The following is a 20,504-nucleotide window of genomic DNA, read 5'->3' on the forward strand; positions in this document are numbered from 1 at the left end:
GCGTACTTTGCAATGTGTACTAATTCTTCATTGTAAAGAACAAAATGATAGCTAACTGGAAAAGCAGCGAATCTTCAGGCCGCGCGTCCTTAAAATCAGAAACCCTAATGAGTCCATGGTTTGCCTGCGAGCGATCGCGGACCACCACTGGGGCTGCAAACAAACCCAATAGGCAACCGAACTAACAGGGAAAAAAGCAATGGAACCGGTCGACGGTGACGGCAAACCAAGCCTTATATTCGTTTTTCAATAAATCATAGATCAATAAATACCGTACCGCTTTGAGGCAGATACGTAGGACGGGACACCGCAATTTGAAGAAACCTGTATGCTGGTAGGTGGCAACGAAAGAGGGATTGAATAGGAGACCGCGCTAACGCTGTCCTTGAAAGAGGTACCCGCTTGGCCCCCGCGTATTCTCTGTTTGACGTGCAGACGCGATGTAAGAAGATCGGCGATGCCAGTAACAATGAACGGAGCTCAGCAGTTGAAAAGAAGCAACGACATGACACCAAATGCAAGCTAGAATACATCTGCGGAAGAGAGACGTTTAGATATTTGAATGGAAGGGACTGAATGGGAAAGCAAAGGAAAAAATGCAGGTACATCCGCATAGTAAAGAAAAATGCATACGGCTAGAGGAAAAAGGGAGGCTATGTATAGCGTGGGAAAGCACCAAAGGTTCTCTGAAGCGACTAACGGCGAAGCAATAAATGACCATTAATTGTATGCTGTAGTAAACCGACTAAAATGGATTGAAAATCGTCAGTAATATTGCGACACGACCATGTGGCCGTGCTCGTCTTTGTATGATTGGTGCTCGCGATATCGTGGTGGAAACTATGATAGACTTCTTACAATAATACACGTTAGTATCGAGCCACAAACTGTTACGTAAGTTGATTTTAGTTAAAAGCTATACGGAGAATGACAACGATGTTGTAAGTATAATTATAATAATTAGAGGCACCTAATTTGCATTCCTTTGAGATATTAAGGAGACTACCGCTATAGATCCGCAATTGTTTAATTAAGTAATGCCGGCAACTAAAATAACATCGGTGAAAATTGGACTATCGCGTTGCTTCTAGATATATCTATTCACAAACACAGTACATACAGCAAGACGCGTCAACGCCGATTCCTTACAAAGCGCTTCATGTTCACTCTGATTTGCTGCAAAGATCAACTTAAACATTTAACCATTAGGGAAAGCTGTACCCACTTACAGTCAAACAGATGCTCGATACTAGAGCCAGACCCTGGGTGACGATAATAACAAAAGTTACAATTATAGACATTTATCGTTGCTAGTTTCTCCCGCCGCGTTTCGCATATCCTTGTGCGTCCTTCATTTCTGTAATCCTGCTTTTGCATACCCGGTAATGACACATATTTTTCACTCGAACACTGCGATATATTCTTCTGCACAATCGTCCTTGTCCGTAAGCTTAGAAAAGCGACCAAAGCGTCGATAGCGACGCCATTCATTAACAGGTGCTCTTAACATAAGCCTGTTCGTAAACTCCCTGATCGCAACCTTTATTTTTTCACTGCCTGCCGTTTCGTCACCCACAAAACATTTTGGTGTTTGCCCAGTATAAATATATGGCTAGGACATATTAGTGGATGAAACTCGATGCTCTCGGGTGATCATTAGCGTGGTCGTGCAAAGACCGATGGGACAATCAGTTGTTGGAATTGATCGATAAATTAAGAGGGGGCGGAGGTCGGAGAGGGCATAATAAACGCCGCCTCTTATATACCAACTGCCTTGTCTGCGTTTGATACACTTGAGTCTCTCTTTGTTTTCCTACTCTTCTCTTTGTGTCTTTGTTTTCCCATATTCGTTAGAAAATACCACGAACAGTTTCTCGGCGTGATACATTTATAAAACGGTTCTTCGTTACCGTGGTTTTGTTCTCTCTTGCCAGGAGAACATAGAGGTGTGCAACACCAGTTATACCGGATAGCCAAGGGAAATCAGAATGGTATTTACTTCTGAAAAGAGCGAGCAGTTACACTGGCATAAATCAAGAAAACGGCGGCCGAGGCCGAGGCTGAGGTAAGCCGAAATTTTGCTACAAATTTGAAAAGTAGGCCGACGGTAGGTACCATTTTCATCGATTACTGTTATTCAGATCTTCTTTTGGGTCAGCGGTTTCTCAAGTGTTGGTCCGGAAATAGCGCAGTAGCAGGAAAGATGGAGCGAGAAACGAAAATAATAAAACTATGGCTAGCGATAAGTCCGAGAAAAGTGGTGGAAAAATGTGTGAATGGCACAAAAGTCCCGTTTTTGTGTTCCGACTGTCTGCTCAGCACTTCGCCACTTTTCTCATGGGCCATCCCCCTCGCGCCGGTTCCTTGAAGTCAGTTTACCCAGGAAACATGTACCAGACGGATTGATATTTATCGGCGACGAATATTGATTTTCCGTTTTTCGGCTGGCTAATTGATTCGGCTGGAATCGACACTGGCTTTAGAAATAGCAAGTAAGCGTGAGGTAAGAGTGAGGGATGGGTCGATTGCGTTCGTCATCCTTTGCTGAAGACTGTTGACTCGAGTCGCTATTGAACTGAACCGTCCCGTCATATTTGTAAACCCGTAAAATGGAAGTGAGCGCTTCACTCAAGCAATTGATTCAACTTAGAGGAGACAGAAAAGGTAGCGATTCGAATAAGGCCAGCTGTTGACAGCGGCGGTTGCCGCAGTCGGACCCAATTGTGAAAGACAGAAGGCGCGCGCTGACGATTGACGCAAGCAGGATACGCAAGATTTCGCCAGAGATAAAGAAGATGGATAAGAAGATATTTTTCCCACCATAAGGTCGGGAAGCACGACATTGTTAGAACAGAGGAAAAAAAAGATGGAACAATGTGGTACTTCCGTGTGTTGTCCTTTACGATTTCTATCGGAGTCATAGGCACTTGTAGTCACGAAGTCCCTAGGTGGTGCGAATACTTCCGAAAAAAATCGACAGCATCGATAATCGAAAATCCCCACCGAATTCGGATCCTGTTCGTGCAAACTGGTTAGTGCCTAGTCAGGAAGCAGACACACAGAGGCATAGGGAGATGGGATCTTCTGGGAAAGAAGTTCCCTGTCTTCGCGATGTTTCCGTGTTTGTTTTTCTACCTCATCATGCATGTTCGGCTTAAATAGAGGCAGATATTAAACTTTTGCATTTGTTCCGTCAAGCTGTGTATTGACACATAGACTGAAATTTATTGTTAATTAAAGACCATCAACAACTAGCGAAATCAAAGACATGGAATTTTGGGAACTTCGGAAAAATTTGGGAAGGGAACTACTATTGTAAAAACAGAATAAGATAGGTGTATAAAGCTATATGATATATAAGGCTAAAATCCTTGGCGCTCGTCTAAGCTAGTGTCTATTTAGTAATAAAGTAAATGAACCTTAAAATAATAGTGAATTTACGTTTATCTAGAAAGAAGTTTTCCAAACCGGAGATCTCGAATAGCTCTACTGGTATAAAAGAGGGAAGATTAATCTGATATGTTAAGTTCTCAATGACAACAAGTTGAAGTCGACAAGAAAGGTGTAAGTTAAACTACGAAATTATTGCTTTACCAAGCGTGTTTTGTTAATAAACTGACGAAGGTTTGTGTTGAAAAGTGCATTGAGTATAGTGAATTGCTGATAATCCGGTTGAACATAAGGATTGTAATAGCCCTGTTGTTAGCTTGAGCTTGAGTCGCAAGAGGTAACTAGTAATTTATCTTACGAAAATACCGTTGCACTTACCGTTCGAAGTTGACTAAATTTTGTCAGAGAAGGCCGAACAGAAAAAGGTATTTAGCAGATGTTAACAATTTAATTATTCCAGTTAATAGAAAACATTAAATGGTATTCGAAGAAGCACTCGTTAGCTATACATAGCAGTGTGAAGTTCTGAATAAAAAAGAAAAAAGAGAAAAGCTTCACACAGGCAGTGACAGGTCGAAAATTAAATAACAACTCAAAGAAAAAAAACGCTTTTTCTTTTAGTTGTGGAAAATCCAATGGCAAGAACAGTATTCTATAGTGAAGAATCTGAAGATATTTAGAATAGATCATCTTGACATGAAAAAACCTATTAGTTTGACACCGCAATTATTGCGCTTGATAATAACGGAGGGACAGTCGATCGAAGGATACTGCTATCGCGGCTCAAGTGGGCACATGTGAAAACTCCCAGAAAACATTTGAAACTATTAAGAACTGGCGCAATCAAATTCAGAGATAAACACTGCTACAGTTGACGTCACGACTTGTTTATGTAAATTAAACATATGTGTAAAAACATAAACAGTTTAAAAAAGCTTACTTTTATGTCAAATCAATAACGATATATAGTTTGCTGTTAAAAGTCTGGCTAAACCAACACGTAATCCAACGCCGGATACAATATAACTAAAAAAACAAATGGAAGAAAAATAAAGCTCTTTTACCAAGCGATCGATTGACAAGTGTGATATTATATGCTACTATATAAAAAAATAGATCTTACTTAAATTATTTCTTCATCATATATATATATATACATATATATATATATATATATAAATTCTTATATATATATATATATATATATATAAGAATGTAATTATATAGAAAAAATTTACTTGAAAATAAAAATAAAGCAAAGATGTGTACACACATGTACATAAAACATATTCACGAAACGCACGAACTGTGCAGCCACTAATATGAGAAAAAGCTGCATACGTTGGTACCTTTGATGGTTTGCGCTTGGCAGTACGAGTAGGTTGAAGGTGGCCCATTTAAGCTATAATGTTAACTGTATGAAGTTTGCAAAATGAAGCAGTGGCGATAGAAGTGCAACTTCGTATGAGTTATACAAATATGTACCCATTCGAATGAGATATAAATTACGAGAGAAGTAATTGAACTATATACAGTAAAAGGTTATTATTCAACCCTGCTGCTCAATGAGAAGTGCTTCATATACAAAATACTGACTAGGGGCATTCGTAACCAAACCGAATAATGATAAGTTACTATAAATTTCTATAAAAAAAAAAAAAAAAAAAACAATCCGGAAGTCTTCAGCTATTCCTATGTTGTATTATTAAGGTTTCAGTCGGAATCACTCAGGGTGGCAACTTTAATTAGTCCATTATTGTGGGATATATAGCTATAAACGTACTGAAAAATGATGGAAATATTAATGAATATTTTGATACAAGGGCGGCTCAAGGATTGGAACAGAGCCACTCAGAAATTGCAAAACGACTTTTAAATCGTAAGCTCTTCAACAGTGGCTTATATAAGGAAGATTCAACTGCAGGCCAGACCACGCAGCTGTGGGACAGTGTCTAGGTTAGCAGCCTTTGGCCGTATGGGAACGATTGACAACGACAGATACTCCCTACAGACTGCTCGATAGCAAATAAGAAATAAAACGTTCTCTAGCAATGATTCGTCAGAATTGATTTATCGGCTGAAAAACATTTTAGCAGTAGGCTATTACGGAATCCCAGGCCGAATCATAAAGAACACAGTAAGTCTTGTTCAAACTGTCTACTCAGCATAGCATATTTCCCGAACATTAAAAAAGGTATAGTTGTCAATTAATTATAAATGTATTATATTATAAAAAAAGTTCGACACTTGACAATCTTCGACAAACAGCAGTGCCTTCTGTCTCTAGCCGTTAAGTGAGTAAATTTTTAGGAAAAAAGTTACTAATAAAGACCAATATGGATTTAGGAAGGGTCGGAATATACGAAATGCCGCGGCGATAGTTAGATATCTTCTTGGGCAAGCAAGAAAAAAGCAGGTGTAACCTTCTTCCCGAGAAACGACTAATCAGCCAAGTATTTGCCTTAAGTTCAGGTAACTCGGACAAGAAACCTGTCGAGAACTTTACTCATATTTAGTATTTATTTTATTTTTAGTGTAGTTCTTTACTTTTCTAGAAGTTATATAATCAGTGATAATAAATTTAATTATACTTTCTATAAATATTCTTGCCATTTATTCATTATATTATACATCTTTATTTATATTACTATATTATAATTATATTATTAGCTTGAGATCTGTTAGAACTAATATCTTATTATCTAGTTATGTACTATAATAATGGATCTTCCAATTCTGGAACAATTACTTTCATAATTAGTCTTCTAGGAGATTCATCTTAGATATAATTGTAATAATTAATTTTTACTTTTGAAATATACTAGTTGTTATAAATGATAAGAATATACCTTATCATTGTGTAACTACTTGCTGCTATAGCAGCTCCCGCTCCTACGCAGCTCTAGTCCATTCTTCTGCACTTATTACAGCTGGAGTTTACCTACTTGGTCTTAGTTTTAATTTATATTCTAGAAAAAATTTCGTATGTGAAATTATATTGTTTTTTTTACGCGATTTTAGGCGATTTACGAAATAGGCCTTGAAATATTAATACTCTATCAACTCTTAGCTGTCATAATAATAATAATTTCCGTTAATAAATATGAACTAGCGTTTCTTCATTTATTTACTCGTGCTATTTTCTAAGCCATATTATTTTTACTGGCATGGTATTATCATTCATATATGAATCCTCAATAACCTAACCAGTACTACTTCTATAATACATATATTTACTAACGTCTCTCTCTCATAGGATCTCCATTTTAAGATTTTTTTTTTTTTTTTGATCCAGGACAAGGCTGCACTAGGTAGCATGCATCGGTTACTAGCTTCTTCTAAGAGTATTATGTTTGTGTATCTGTGGACGATCTAACGTGCTAGCAGCAGAATTAAACGGGAGATAAGTGCAGTGGAAAATATCATTACTGAAAATATATGATCAAAATAACGATTGTCCATTTATTACGGATACGAATCTTTTTAGTGGTGTTTTTTTGGCGTATATTCATGATTTGAGGGTGATCGATCCTTCATGTTTATTCCTATCTATTAGTGTGTGTATATATACCGTTAGTACGTGTCAAATCAAAACACGACATAATCGTGAAAAAAATACTAATGAAAATTTAGCATCTTTTAGAGGATTTTCAGTGCATTACGAAGTTGTCTTTCTTTAATGTGTTCATATATATATATCTCTGATGCGTATAGGATAAACTTTTACTGAGGTTTTTTAGATGACTTTGAATATTTCACTTTATAGCAAATAGTTTTTAACTTATTTCCTTGGGTCTAATTATAACTTATATTTGCCGCTTTATATAGTTTAGTTAAACGTAATAAGATATTTATATAAACTACTTTCATTGAATTTCTTTTTAAGCGTAAATATCTAGAATATCGGGTGTGTTAGAACAAAATTAAGTGTATATTATTTGTGCACATATACAAAAAATTTTTTTAAATAATTGTCTACCTTTAATTTGTGTTGTTTTTCGTTTAGATGATTTGTGTGTTTCTGTTAGTTTGTGTTAAACGACTGATGATTTCTGAAATTGATTTGGAAATTTGTCTGAATGCGAAAAACATAAGACCTTATACAGAGCTAAGCATGAACCTGTAGGCAATAATAAAGTGCTCATAGCGATACAAGGATTCATTTTAATTGGACTCGTTCTGCATGAGTTATACTCCATTTACTTTTTCCTCTTTCGAAAACAACGTCTAGTCGGCACATCATTGCTCGTAATACAGTACGTGCCTTCTTTCAAGTGTATATTGGCCCCGCCAAATACGGCTCATTTTGGGCGGTTCGTCCACGTCGTGCCTATCGCAGACGACCTCAGTCCTCATCTCTGTTGCTCCTTTTTCGTAGGTTCTTTCGAGGATGCTGTTGGTTTCATTGGGTTCGGCCTCTTTACTCATCGCTTTTCGAACATCGTTCGTGCCGATTCGACCATTGGTGCGTCTTCCCAGGCTGCCTTAAACCTATAAACGACTAGCAAATCAAAACTTTAATGGATGAACACGCTATTCAGTAAACTTGGCTAGCAACCAGCCTCATTCGACATTGCTGAAGGACTCAGCAGACGGTGAGTCTCGAAGGGATTGTGTGTCGCAGATTCGCAACAACGCGAGGCGACGAGATATTTCATTATGGCAAATTGACGGCTCTACCGCGACCTCTTCGAACGTGGTCTTCCGATGTAAAAAAGGCACCGGTCACTGATGAGTGTGCGGCCAGTCGGGAATACGTACTATACCTAGAAGTACCTCATTAACAGGATCACACAGGTTCATAAAAGGGCTCAACATCTAATAATCCTTTGAGCTCAGTTCATGGACATTTCTGTGTGTCTCATCCATTGCCCGCTGGATACTCTCCAATAAATCTCGTTCGTTCGTTCGTTCCTTCCTTTCATCTGCACATACAGCCTGCTAGGTTCTTTATCTATCAAGCAATAAAGAAGCTGAATTTGGTCCAGCCCAAGAGTAACTAATATCTATACAACGGACGTAGAAACACGTCCGTCAGGTGTTCATATTAGGCGCTAGGTTAAAGCAGGCAAAGTGCACTTCCTCTTTCTTTCGTAGTCAACCGACCAAACAGTTGTCACGACTATATAAGAATGATCAGATGGTATGATGATTTTTTCTGGCACGTACGTCTGCTACTACTGCTGCTGCTGCTGTCAATGCCGTAGACCTAACTACTACCTTATCGGCTTAAAACTTGTTTCCGCCTTCCGTTAACGGCTGGTTGCCAGCCATCTAGCAAGCTCATTTGGTTTGTAGTAAGCAAGACGGAGCTTAGAAACGAAATTTGGGCAAGCTCTAACGGAGTGTGACATCGTACGGCTTCAGCGTTGTTTCTGTACGCTGAAAACAAACAAACTACAGCCCACAGTCTAGCCCTCGTAACAATCGTAACATTTATAGTCTTAAACTACAGAGAATAGAGTACTCGTCCAGCAGCTGTTAACTACGAATTTGTAAGTAGTGCTCTAGTGCTGTCGCTACTGTTGTGCTTGTACAGCTCTATTGAATAGGCGTAGGAGTGAGAAGGCACAAGAACACGGACCTCCTATTCGCTAATTATATTTCCGAATTTTAAAGGATTCGAACATAAATAAGTGTTCAAAGAGAAAAGTAATTAGAGGAACACACGGGCCAACATATTTCCTCACACAATTTAGAGGTGTGGGATTTGGAAACCTTAGACTCAGGTTGGGAGAAAAGCCACCCAGCTTTTTCGAACTAAGCCAGCTACTATATGAAATTTGGCATATGGCAAATAATTGCCCTCCAGGAGTTCAATGTGATTACCACAGACAGGCTGAGGAATAATGCGGGCTGCAGGGGATGAAAAAGAGGCGCAGACACAGCATATTACGTGCAGCATGTACCATGTATCAAGAATATAGAACTCACAACTTATCGGCATTGCCGTACCGTTGCTTCGCTTTCATTCTCTTACGGTGTTCCAGTTAGAAACGGGGGCCTTCGTTGTGAAAACTGATACCGCGCCAAAATGCACAGAGACCCAAACGGCAAAATCGACTCAATAAAAAAGATGCAATAAAGATGGAGTCCACAAAAAACGAAGCGACAGACAAAGGAAGTGAGGGACAACGAAAAGGGAAGAATGGGTGTGAAGAAATGCGAAACTCCCGATGAAAAAACTTGCGACTGCCTGGGGCTTATGAAGACGTACGAAATTGGAAAACCAAATGAAAGCAGCCCATCAAGGCGGCAGCGGAAAAGCGAATAAGTGACATCACGGAGTTCCGAATGTCTGGAGGTGCAGGAAAGCAACTGAGGAACTGTGTGAGGTGTGTCTAAATGTGGCCTCTCTTGCTCGGCTTATCGACTGGTTAAAGACGCCCCTTCACCTGCTAATGTATCCCTATACCCTTATTCCTTTTGCTGGCGCGTGGGGGCCATTTTTTTCTCTACCCGATCCTCTGCAATAGAACCACGACACCCCGAGGAAGAAAAGACTGCTGCGCAAACTTCCCATAGAGGATTTTCCCACCATTTTACCCGCTCAAAGTCCGGTCGCCGAACTGCGACCATGTCCGGTTTTGTCTGTTTATTCTGCCTTACTGATAGTGCGAGGCTCAGCTTGACATTGCTGCTGGTGCAACAGTCGAGATTGTCGTTACATCTCAGCGATCTGCACTGGTTAAGGTAATATTGGCATTTGCAGGTGTGTAGCATTGTGGTCGTAGTACTAGCCGTAGCAGAACACACAGAGATATTCGCATGCAGACATGGTAGCGTTTGTGTGCGAGTGTGCGTGTATAAAAGCAAGGCGATAGAAGTAGCAGCCAGCAAGCATGAGCCAAGCCAAGCCAAGCGTTCCCGCGTTGGCGTAACCTATATAGGATAGGCTCTTAAACTTGCACAGTCTTACAGGCTTGATCTAGCAGTTCAACCTGATAGGTTGTGAATAGGCTGTGGCAATGTGCCCGTGGCCGCCGACGGTTGCGCTATAACATAGCGTAGAGGCAACATGATGGTTAGTGGATCAGCAGCCTGTTTAACGCACCGTTCATCTAGCCGCTGGCTGGATAGACCCGTCTGGGTCGGCAGTAACGGAAAGTCGGGCTGCTTCTGAGTGAACGTGATCTGGCTATCCAGCCCTGCTAGCCCCAGCTTCCTCCCCTTACATTTCTCTATATGTCTTCTATTCCTTTCATTGGAGAAGAAAAGAAGGGCAAGAGAGAACAGTGCCCTCTTCACTCTTTGCCTGCATCGACCTCGGCACACTTCCGTATTCCCTGTGCATCAGTCTCTCCCGTTTAGCGCCACTCTTTCTCACTGTAACTTATAGGGACCTCCATGACCCTTCCACCCCCTCGAACAACCACTAGCGGGCACAACAAGCAGAAGACCACTGCTGAACGAGGAAAAGTGGCCTATCCTCTAGGGAATAAGATCCGTCTGCACTGCGTCCTTCCTGGCATAGAACATCTACTTTGTACCGTACTCTTCCTTCCGCTACTGCATTTGGAAGTACATGCTAAGAAGTAGGAAGCAGCACTGACACGCGCTTAGGGCAAAAGAACGCCACCCCCACACACAGCAGCGGCGGCGGCGGTGGCGGCTGCAGGGCGTGCTAGCTTGCGTAGGCATTGCTAGCCTGCGGATGTTTGATGACATTGGCCGGCTAGGGGCGATTCAAACGAAGCCAGACTGAGCCGTCGTCCGGTTGAATGAGTCGACCACGAATTCAATCCCTGTCCCGGACTTTCAAGGGTTCTTATCAACACGTGCATTCCTGTGTGAAGTAGTAATGAAAGCGTTCAATTTTTTTCCTTTAGCAGGCATTCATGAAAGTTGTTGATTAGCTGCGAGAGGACATGCGGCACCAGCGGTACTTTGCCAGAGGCAAGATTAAATCATTGCTTTGTCGATACCAGCCAATGCCGATAACGATGCGAGAACGCCCTGAATAACTATTATCATGTTGCGTTTCCTCATCAAGCTAGTAAAGTTACAAATTAGGACAAGTATGAATTACCATACATCGAAAGCGATGCTGTCAGTGACAGGACAGTGAGCCGGGGAAGGACTTCGCAGGATTGTATACGATTAGTAAAATATCGCTAGATCTAGACGAATTAGCATAAATTACGCTAATTATCGATTTGACTATGGCGGTGTTTAGCGATCGCTTTATCAGACGTCAACTTGTATTCAATGACTTTGGGTAGAGATACCTGTCTGGTAGTACAAATGGCGGACACTATTCATGCCTAATGCTTATACGGCTAATCCCGTCAATTCCCTGCCTAAGCAGGTAAACTATTTTTTTTTCAATAAAAATCTATATAAAAAATTTTCTATAAAAAAAATAACGACAGATGATAAACGAGTGTTAACATTAATGTAATTTTATTTGAGAAAATGTTTTTGTCACCCATTAAAAAGGCGTACAGAGAATGCATTAATTCATAGGAAAAAAATTATGCTTTCTAAAAGTACTTAAAAAACACGTAACCCGCATCTGATTTAAGAATGACTGCAGTGGCCGTCACAATAGGCTTTTTCCCTATAGAAGGTATTAATTGAAAATCGCTCTGCGTCTGCAGACACTAACTAATATGGCGATACTTTCGCAGTGCCATCTATAACTTTTCAAGCTTTTACTGGTGCTGTATGTTCGGGTAAACACTGAAATAAATATTTTTGAGACTTTAAGAAAATTAAACTAAATATGCACCATAACGCTAGTTTTTTCAGCGTCATTCTGGATTTCGTCATAGATTGCTTCTATTCGTATATTAGTGTTTTATATGATTTATTTTCCATTAACCGTAATCAACCACTCTAGGAGTAGCTTAATTTCGTTGCGTTTCTATAAAATATCGCATATATATAGCAAAGAGGGTTCAAACTCTTATACTTTTGTGCTTTTTAGGGAAACGATTCCATAGCAAGTAATAATCAGATTCTGCATCACACAGTATTAGTATAGGACGTGCCAAAAAATAAGTTGACTTTTTGTTAAAATGTATCACGTCTCCTCCAAAACGACTACCATTCTGCCCAATACTTTAATAAATATCTTTTGTTGAATGTCGAAGCGTACTTTTGCTGAATTAGGGCATCGAAATCTCGTACGGCGTAGACTTTATTATCACGGTTTCCTCGCAGAAAAATAGACTGGCATCAGGTTTGGTACGGAGTACTTTATAAGGCCTCTTTATCCACGCTGGCAGCCAGTTTTTCGTCTTGTTCGAAATTAAATCTACCAAAGGCCTTTTAAGCGCGTCGCAAAATCGTTTCTTGTAACAGTAATTCAATAAAACGTACCAATCGGCACTATACCTTTAAAAAACGCTTTACTTTTAAACCCACTATACATAAACTATGAATTTACAGTTGTCCATTAAATGCAATTGCGTTAATTAACGTAGCGTCATTGCTACAGACAGTCTTTACCGAAACAGTGTGACGTCCGCAACTGCTTTGTTCGGTTATTGCAGAGGATGGACTTTTCCTGTTTATAACGTCTTAAAGTTGCGATGGCCGCGAAGATGGATGGATTTGACGGTCGTACAGATCTTTGAGATATTTCGCTATAGCTTTTCAGTATTCCTTCCTAGCTGGTATAGCTTGTCAATGTTCTTCGTCTACCGGAATGCGCTCCCCGAATATCCTCAACACTTTTATCTGTCTCTTATCTTTTTTTTTTATACAATTAAATAGTAAGTCGCACAGATGGATCTGTTTAAAACACTACACGATGTGGTCTTTGTATCTCTGCTAGATTTGCATAGTCCCAACAGGATTTAAATTTGTTCAAACACGAACATTAGTACACTTGTGATCCTCGCTTAGTAACTTTAATTCTGGAAGGAAGGAACGGTTAAGAAAGTTATGATCTGTTAAACGGTGTATACTTCTTTTCGGACACCCTGTATAGATCGACGTCATACGCCTTTTTCAAAACCGTTCCTATCCTCAAACCATTAATGAAAGAGTTGAAAAAAATTATTTGCTGATACTGGGCGCGATTAACCTTACTCTTGAAGCATGTATGAGAAGTAGAAACATTTTTGCCCAGTGAGAAGTCAACTTCTCATAATCCAACTTCTGTGAAGTACAATAATACATTAATTCTGTGTGTTTTCGATGCTTTGCATTCTATTTTATGTCGATATTCTTTTTCTAGTAGTTTCCTATGCTGCACAAATTATGTTGTTTATAATGCTATAGTTTTCATTCGCATATATCCTGAAGGACGTACGACGAGCACACACGGCACGTACGTTGCATGTTGGGACCGTGTATGTTTATTATCAGGAATGCTTGCGCGGTCGGTCTCTGTTCAATTGGCGCTCACTGGCTTATATCAAATCCTAGTGTTGCTTGTCAGGAATTGAGCCTCTTCTTAGTACAACACCTGACTGTTTTGTATACATTCTTTGGTAACTAAACGAGATACGTTAGTCCCTCTCTAATTCTTTCTTCCCATAGCTCATGTTACGGAATTTCTATGCATGTGCTCTTTTCCATCTATGGAAGGTATCGGTTTGACGGCTGTTCCTTGATAATCGCCCATTCCCGTATGCACTGAGGATTCGTAAATGATTAGCCTCTACGAACACATAGAATTCCGCCTAAGACGTTCAATGAGTGGAACGCTAGATGCTCGTATGCTTGTTGGCCTTTTTCGTCTGCTTTTTCAACGAACTTAAGCGTACAGCGGAGTTTTGGTACCTTCATCGTTATACGTAGCAATTTTTCCGAGGATTGCACGGCATTCTCATAGGGTAATGCTCATACCCGGCCTTCTGACGAATAGGACCAAACCAGCTTGCCAACGACAGAGTATATAAATACAGGTGCGGGGAACTAAAACAAGGCGGGGTGAGCTGATATTCAGAGCGCTGGAAGGCTGATGACAAAAGCAATGTTAAGTTCGACAGACCTGGTGTGTATATATGTATACATATATATACAGAGCCAGCCTCTATGTAAATTCCACTCTCAGAGTTCCATATGTGAACTAACACCTGACGGCTGGAGTTTTCCCTATATTGTATATATAGTCTCCAACGCATACATGTATATATACAGTTACGTTCAGACAAGTCCTGGCAGGCTTTCCTGAGATGTTCCATTGAAGCAAACTTGGTCTTATACTATTTTTACGTTGCTTGGCGGTTCTGTGGCTGTATATTTCCGCGGTTGCGTAAAACTGTTTTTCATTATTTAGATTTAGCTAATATTCATAATTAGTTGTACAAACAATAATCATTATCATATTTTAGAACATTTATTTAGTAGCTTATCATATTTTAGGATAATAGTACATACTACTCGTTATGTGAGCCTCTTCATTTTCGCAAGTTAGTAGTGCTACGATATTAGATATTCTAGTGCACACACCGTAATAGTGGCATGTTAGTACTTGATCGTTTCGTTTACCATTGTGGGGATGCTTACGCGCTGGTCGAATCAATGCCGGATTGATGAAATCAATCAATTAACGCACGGCAACCTAACTTCCCCGAACGGGCTGTGTTATGACCATAGCTCGATCACGTTGACGATGCTCCTTCTTTAGCGCGTCGAGCAAATCGGCATCAATGTTCTAACGAAATGTCTTCCTTCCGATAGTGTTCTATAAATGGTTCTGGTTTAAGGGTGAAGGTCAATTTGTGGCCGACCTGCCGCTATCGTAGTATGTGTATAAAACGAAGACGACGAGACCCATAGGCATGAAGACGTCTCGTAGCTTTTATAACAATTACGCTGTTGCGTCACGACATTTTATCTATATCGTTATTCTTTTATCACTCGCCATTGAAATACACTAATATTCTATTAAAGTGATAAAATATGCCTGCATACTGCACAGTCCTACTAATGTTGCCCGTCTTTAGAACTGTATAAACGGAAAATGCGTTCACATCAACATCAATATATGGCGCAGCCTGTGCGCATAAGGCTTTATATATGTACTACAGCGAGAGACAACGGTGTCGCAGCGAATGGTAGACGAGGCTGCCCGGTACAAGCAGGAAGTCGTCACATATACGTGTAACTATAATGTAAGAGCAAATAGGATTTATATATATTCCTTAAACCATATTTCCTGTCTGCATAACCGTTGCGAAGTTCGTGCATAGATAAAATAGGCTAACGCCGATCCGTGCGAATGTTTCTTTCTTTTTTGATCATGGTCAGTCGATGCAGCGTTATTTCTATATGTACCATATGAAAAACATCGTTGATTTGTTAAATTCTCGAATGTAACGGTTTCATTGTTTTTTGTTTATATTGCTGTTCTTTCTTTTATCGTAGTGATGCGAATTACGCGGATCAAATTGTTGTGTCTATAACATTAACACCAACAGTACCGCTAGTTTGAATCTTAGACTTTAGCATTTTTCGAAAAATATTGCCAACTTTAACAGATTTTAGAGGCCGTTCTCGTCGGCACAATTGAGACAAAGGTACCGTTTCAGACAGAGAGGGTACCGCTATGTAGAACGATCAACGCATCGAGAATTGATGGTAGAATATAACAAAGTCTTTTGGTTTCGCCGGAAGACACTTTGAAACACGCTTTTGCTAATAGACCTCCTTTGGCACATTAACATGATGCCACGAATCCATGCTCTGGTATATTACTGATTGCTCATCACAGAATGCACTCGTATAATCCACGTACTACGCAACTATTTGAAAAGGAGCGAAATCTATCGGGACCTCTCACCCGTCTCCACTGGCTTCGGGTTTAAGTTAATGCCACGAATCTGCCTTTCCGGCTTAGAGTCGGCCTGCAGGTTGGGACTCAGCAGGCAATCCTTTTTCCCAACGCCATGAGATGTTGTCGCTAAAGGCTGCTTGAAAGCGTATTACCTAGTTGGAATGTGCCTTAACACATACGTGTCACGTCTAATTGGGCTAAATGAATAGACAAAACCGTCATTACTGCATCGACGGTAAACACCCACAACTTTTTTTATGTATGCAACGTAGATATATATGAAATAGTAGTGGTGATACGGGAGTGAGATTAGGCATAGTACGTATGGTATCCCAGAATACAGCGAGTCACTGGAAAATTAAGCCATAGTAACGCTAGTTTACTTAGCTATTCGATGGGAAAGTGGTAATTGTTACCAGCCTTACACGAAGCATTCACATGATAATGTGTGTCAAACTTCCATGCGGTGCACTGTACTCAGCTGCGTTGGTGTCAACGAGGCGGCTCATATCGAGGCGGCCAGTCCATTCGTCAATAATATACATTGTGCCGCTAATATTGTCAGGGTCCTTGATATCGAAAGAACGTCCTTGACTGCAGATGTGTCGTACAAATATGTCTGAATGCAGATGCCAAATTGGGGGAAGCTCATTGGCTTGCATGGTATAATGGCCAGAAGGAAGATTCGTTTTACGTGGGCTGCGTCACGCGCTTATTTGTCAGACGCAGCTTCGTCTCAGCAATAGTGTATAAAATGTATCGGGAGCGTTGAGAAGCGTTGTAGAAGACTAGCTTAACGAGACCAGCCATTTCCCACTGCTCTTCATTTCATCTAGTGGCATGGCGGTGGGCACGTCCTTGTATATGTGCATACAGCAGTTGCTTTAGCTTGAACATTTTGGGGGCCGCACCGATTAATAACTGCGTCTTCACTGGTGATAGTGACAGACTTATTCAACAGCGGCACGTTTAATCCCTACTATACCGGAAAGGGTATTACTGCTTATATGTAAATATAAGTAAATTGTAACTTTGTCCCACTAGCTGGATTCGGTTTATTTCAACGGGTTAGCTTTGCGTGTATCATCCATAGAACAGGAAGGGGACATGAAGAAGTCCGTCGCCATTAATAGAGGGTGCTTGTGCATATTTATTATCTATAAAGCCAGAAGAGAGGCGCGTTTCCATCGACGGTTCACTCTGTGGGATCGTTATGTGCGGTCTACTGAGTACTCTGTCGCCACCATTTCCACCCTTTCAAAAGGTCAATTTGCTTCTCCGGTGCGACCTGTCAACGAATTCCGGCTTCGTCGTCCGTTGCCGGACACAGACTGCTACCATGCCAAGATAATGTGGCTAGTCGTCGAAGTACGCGGAGTGACGCAGCCGGCTGCGGTGAGTAACATCTAATTCTATGAACGAATATGCTTTACATATGTTCCTGCTTGCGATGTAGCCGTGCGCACGTCTTCCATACAGCAAGCACCAGCTCCACTATGTGCATCAAATGTATGGGCGAGACTCGGCTGGAGCAGCTGGGGCTAGACCCAGCTGCCTTGGCTGCGGTATAAAATAAGTGTGATGCAGCGCCCATCTACTCGCTAGGAAGCAGCTCTGAAAAGTCATCAGTATCAGCAGCATAAGCTTCACAAAGATGGCTAGGATAGAACGAGATAAATTCTATTCAGCCATCTAACTATTCATATATTTCCCCATCAGACCATTTCATTTCAGACCGACTTGCGGCCGCATGATGCCAGCCGGAAACCACCAGTGATAGCAGGTAACAGCACGTAGGTACGTATATGATAAAGAGTGCCTATTCACCACACGCTATAGCAGAAGGCTGACGGGTGGACGAAACGACTATCTGATTGAGATAGCAACGATCAACAATCCCGTGATAGCAGAGAAGTCCCAGGCAGGATTGATAAACCGGAATTGCTTAGTCATCCTCCTATTAAAGGGTGGTAGCAATGCCTATACTGAATCGATGGACATCCGATATACATAGGCTGGCTGTGTCTGCCTCGGCAGATCCAGCGGAAATATATTACATAACATATATTTATAAAAGGCAGTGCTTTTGCCATTTTTTTTTGGGGGTGCTTGTCACCCCCTTGACCTTATATTTCCAAGGCAGCTTGTTGGCGTATACACCAGCGGCACATGAGAGCTCACTTTCTAGGCATTTGTGTGCAACTGCACCGAGACCGTACGCGGGCTGTTGGCAGTGAGCGATAAGCACGTTGATCGAAAATTGTATTCTGTCTGAGCTGCCAAATAAGACAGTGTTCACTAGCCGATTCGATGGACGTATGGACGTACAAGATTTCAACGACAACGGCAATAACAGCAACAATAATGATGCCGAATTCGCCCCCTTGAGCTAGTAGGCCCTTGGGCAGAACGGGCAATGTTCAAGGCTTACAGGGCACATAAGCGGAGCAGCATTTCTGTTGGCATTGATAACGTCTGACGTCGCCCAACCTACAGAAGCGGGTGGCTGCAGATGCTGTTTTTTCCTCCCCTGCATTTACGGCCGCGTATCTTGTTTTTCCATTTTCTCTTTCAGTATTCAAAATCTGCGGAGCTCTATCGACCAAAAAAAGTTGTTTTCGTGCCCACTGTATTAATTTTTTATCTATATGATGTGTCCCACTATAATATAACAGAAAGATTATAATTTCTCCTTCTTTCCCGAACTTCTCTTCTGTTTCATCTATAAGTATATATCATTCTAATAACGTAAGCCGCGACACGATAATAATCATTATACGTTCGAATTTGTAAGCAATATGGAGTAAATTCTTTCAGCGTTTTTTAAGACGATAGTATGCAAATGTAGCCGTTGCTAATGACCAATGGTTAGAAAAATTGTGCGGAAAAATGTTTTCACCTATATGCGTTCTATATTTGGATATTTAAGCTTTGTATTTATTTTTTTTTTTATTTTTGTTATTAGTTCTTTCTTTTCTATTTCTTTTTTACTGCGTAAATAAGCTAGGAAGTTTCAATATTTTTTTGTTTATTGTTCATCGGGCCTGTGGCGTCGACGAAAAAAGACGACCATCAGTGATGGATCGCACTGTGTTCGCAGTGAGCTATTTACTAAAATTCTGTTTATAAGACCAATTATCAATAACACTTCGTTGAAGCTTAATGAAATACTTAATTGATCTTTTTGCACTATCGCAGAACGTAATATAGTTCATGCTGACAGAAGCTCTGGATAATAGCAACGGTTATAAACAGATACGGATAACTCGATAACTTTTAAGTAAACAAAAGTGCTACTTTCTAAATCATCTTCAATGATTTGTGATGGAAAACGGTATATGCATGTCCACGCACACTTGAGCTCACCATGCTAACCATAACAGCCATTTTAGTTAACAAGGAATAAAATAACTTTTTGCCCAAAAAAGTTTTTTGGTTCTAAGTTTGGACCACATCCATAAGTATGCTCCATTTCAGATTAACTAGATGAAACTCTTTTAGTCAATAATTGTATTAAACTTTACATACATTATCAACTTTCTGATCAATTAAAATGCCTTACTCAATCCAAACCTACATATCTTAAGCTCGATATGACCGGCTAGGCATTTCTAACGGTCATCTAATCAAGGCTCTCCTTTCTGCTCCTTCGCTTATTCCGATGGTTCCTGGCACCCCATGCTACCTGTCCCGCAGTCCCACCACTTGACCGAGTTCCAAGTTTAGCCGTAGTGTTACAAACGTTTACCGCCACCAACTACTACTAAATGTGGGTTTTTGCCTACAGCAGCTGTAGCAGCGTCGTGATAATAACATTAACGTCAGCCATCCGTGTGCAAGGAGCAGCAAGAGGTAATACCTAGTCATCTGCAGCGATAACTTAGCCCCATAAGAACACTGACATTTTGCTCGGTCGAGACAATACCATTTAACGCAATATCAGCTTGTAGAATTCTATCTTACAGGGTACATCTCAGACACCGACGGAGCGTCACCGAATGTGTAACGGCCCCTGGCCGAATCACGACATAGTAACTAACGTCCAGGGGTTTTCTGGCTTCGGGTCGTGAGGAGGCCGGCAAGAGAAGTGTCTGGCGCCGCTCTGCCGTAGATTGCGTGAAGCATCAAACGTCGACATAAGTTGAGCTTCCTAAGGCTACGTTGGGCTAACCGCAGACTGCTGTTTTTCGCAGGTCAGCGGCCTCGTGGCCTCCTACAGCTACCTTGCATAGTGCGGCCAGCGTAGCCTTCTATCGTAATATTAGTAGCGTCGGTTGTGGTCACTCTGCCGGCAGGCGCAAGACAAAACGCCGTGGCGCCACACGTCAATGTTTCCTGAATAGTAGGGTAGCCGTGGCTGTAATGGATGTTGCGAGATCCT

The 20,504-nt window shown here is 40.9% G+C and overlaps 1 protein-coding gene across 2 annotated transcripts in view; it reads right to left on the reverse strand.

Annotated features, from left to right (window-relative positions):
• Positions 1-20,504, reverse strand: part of LOC111253285 (centrosomal protein of 104 kDa) — a 99,425-nt gene that overhangs the window by 59,769 nt on the left and 19,152 nt on the right. The window lies entirely within an intron of this gene.

The sequence above is a fragment of the Varroa destructor genome, unplaced genomic scaffold, assembly GCF_002443255.2.
Source record: "Varroa destructor unplaced genomic scaffold, Vdes_3.0 BEIS01000006.1, whole genome shotgun sequence".
NCBI classification, from domain to species: domain Eukaryota; kingdom Metazoa; phylum Arthropoda; class Arachnida; order Mesostigmata; family Varroidae; genus Varroa; species Varroa destructor.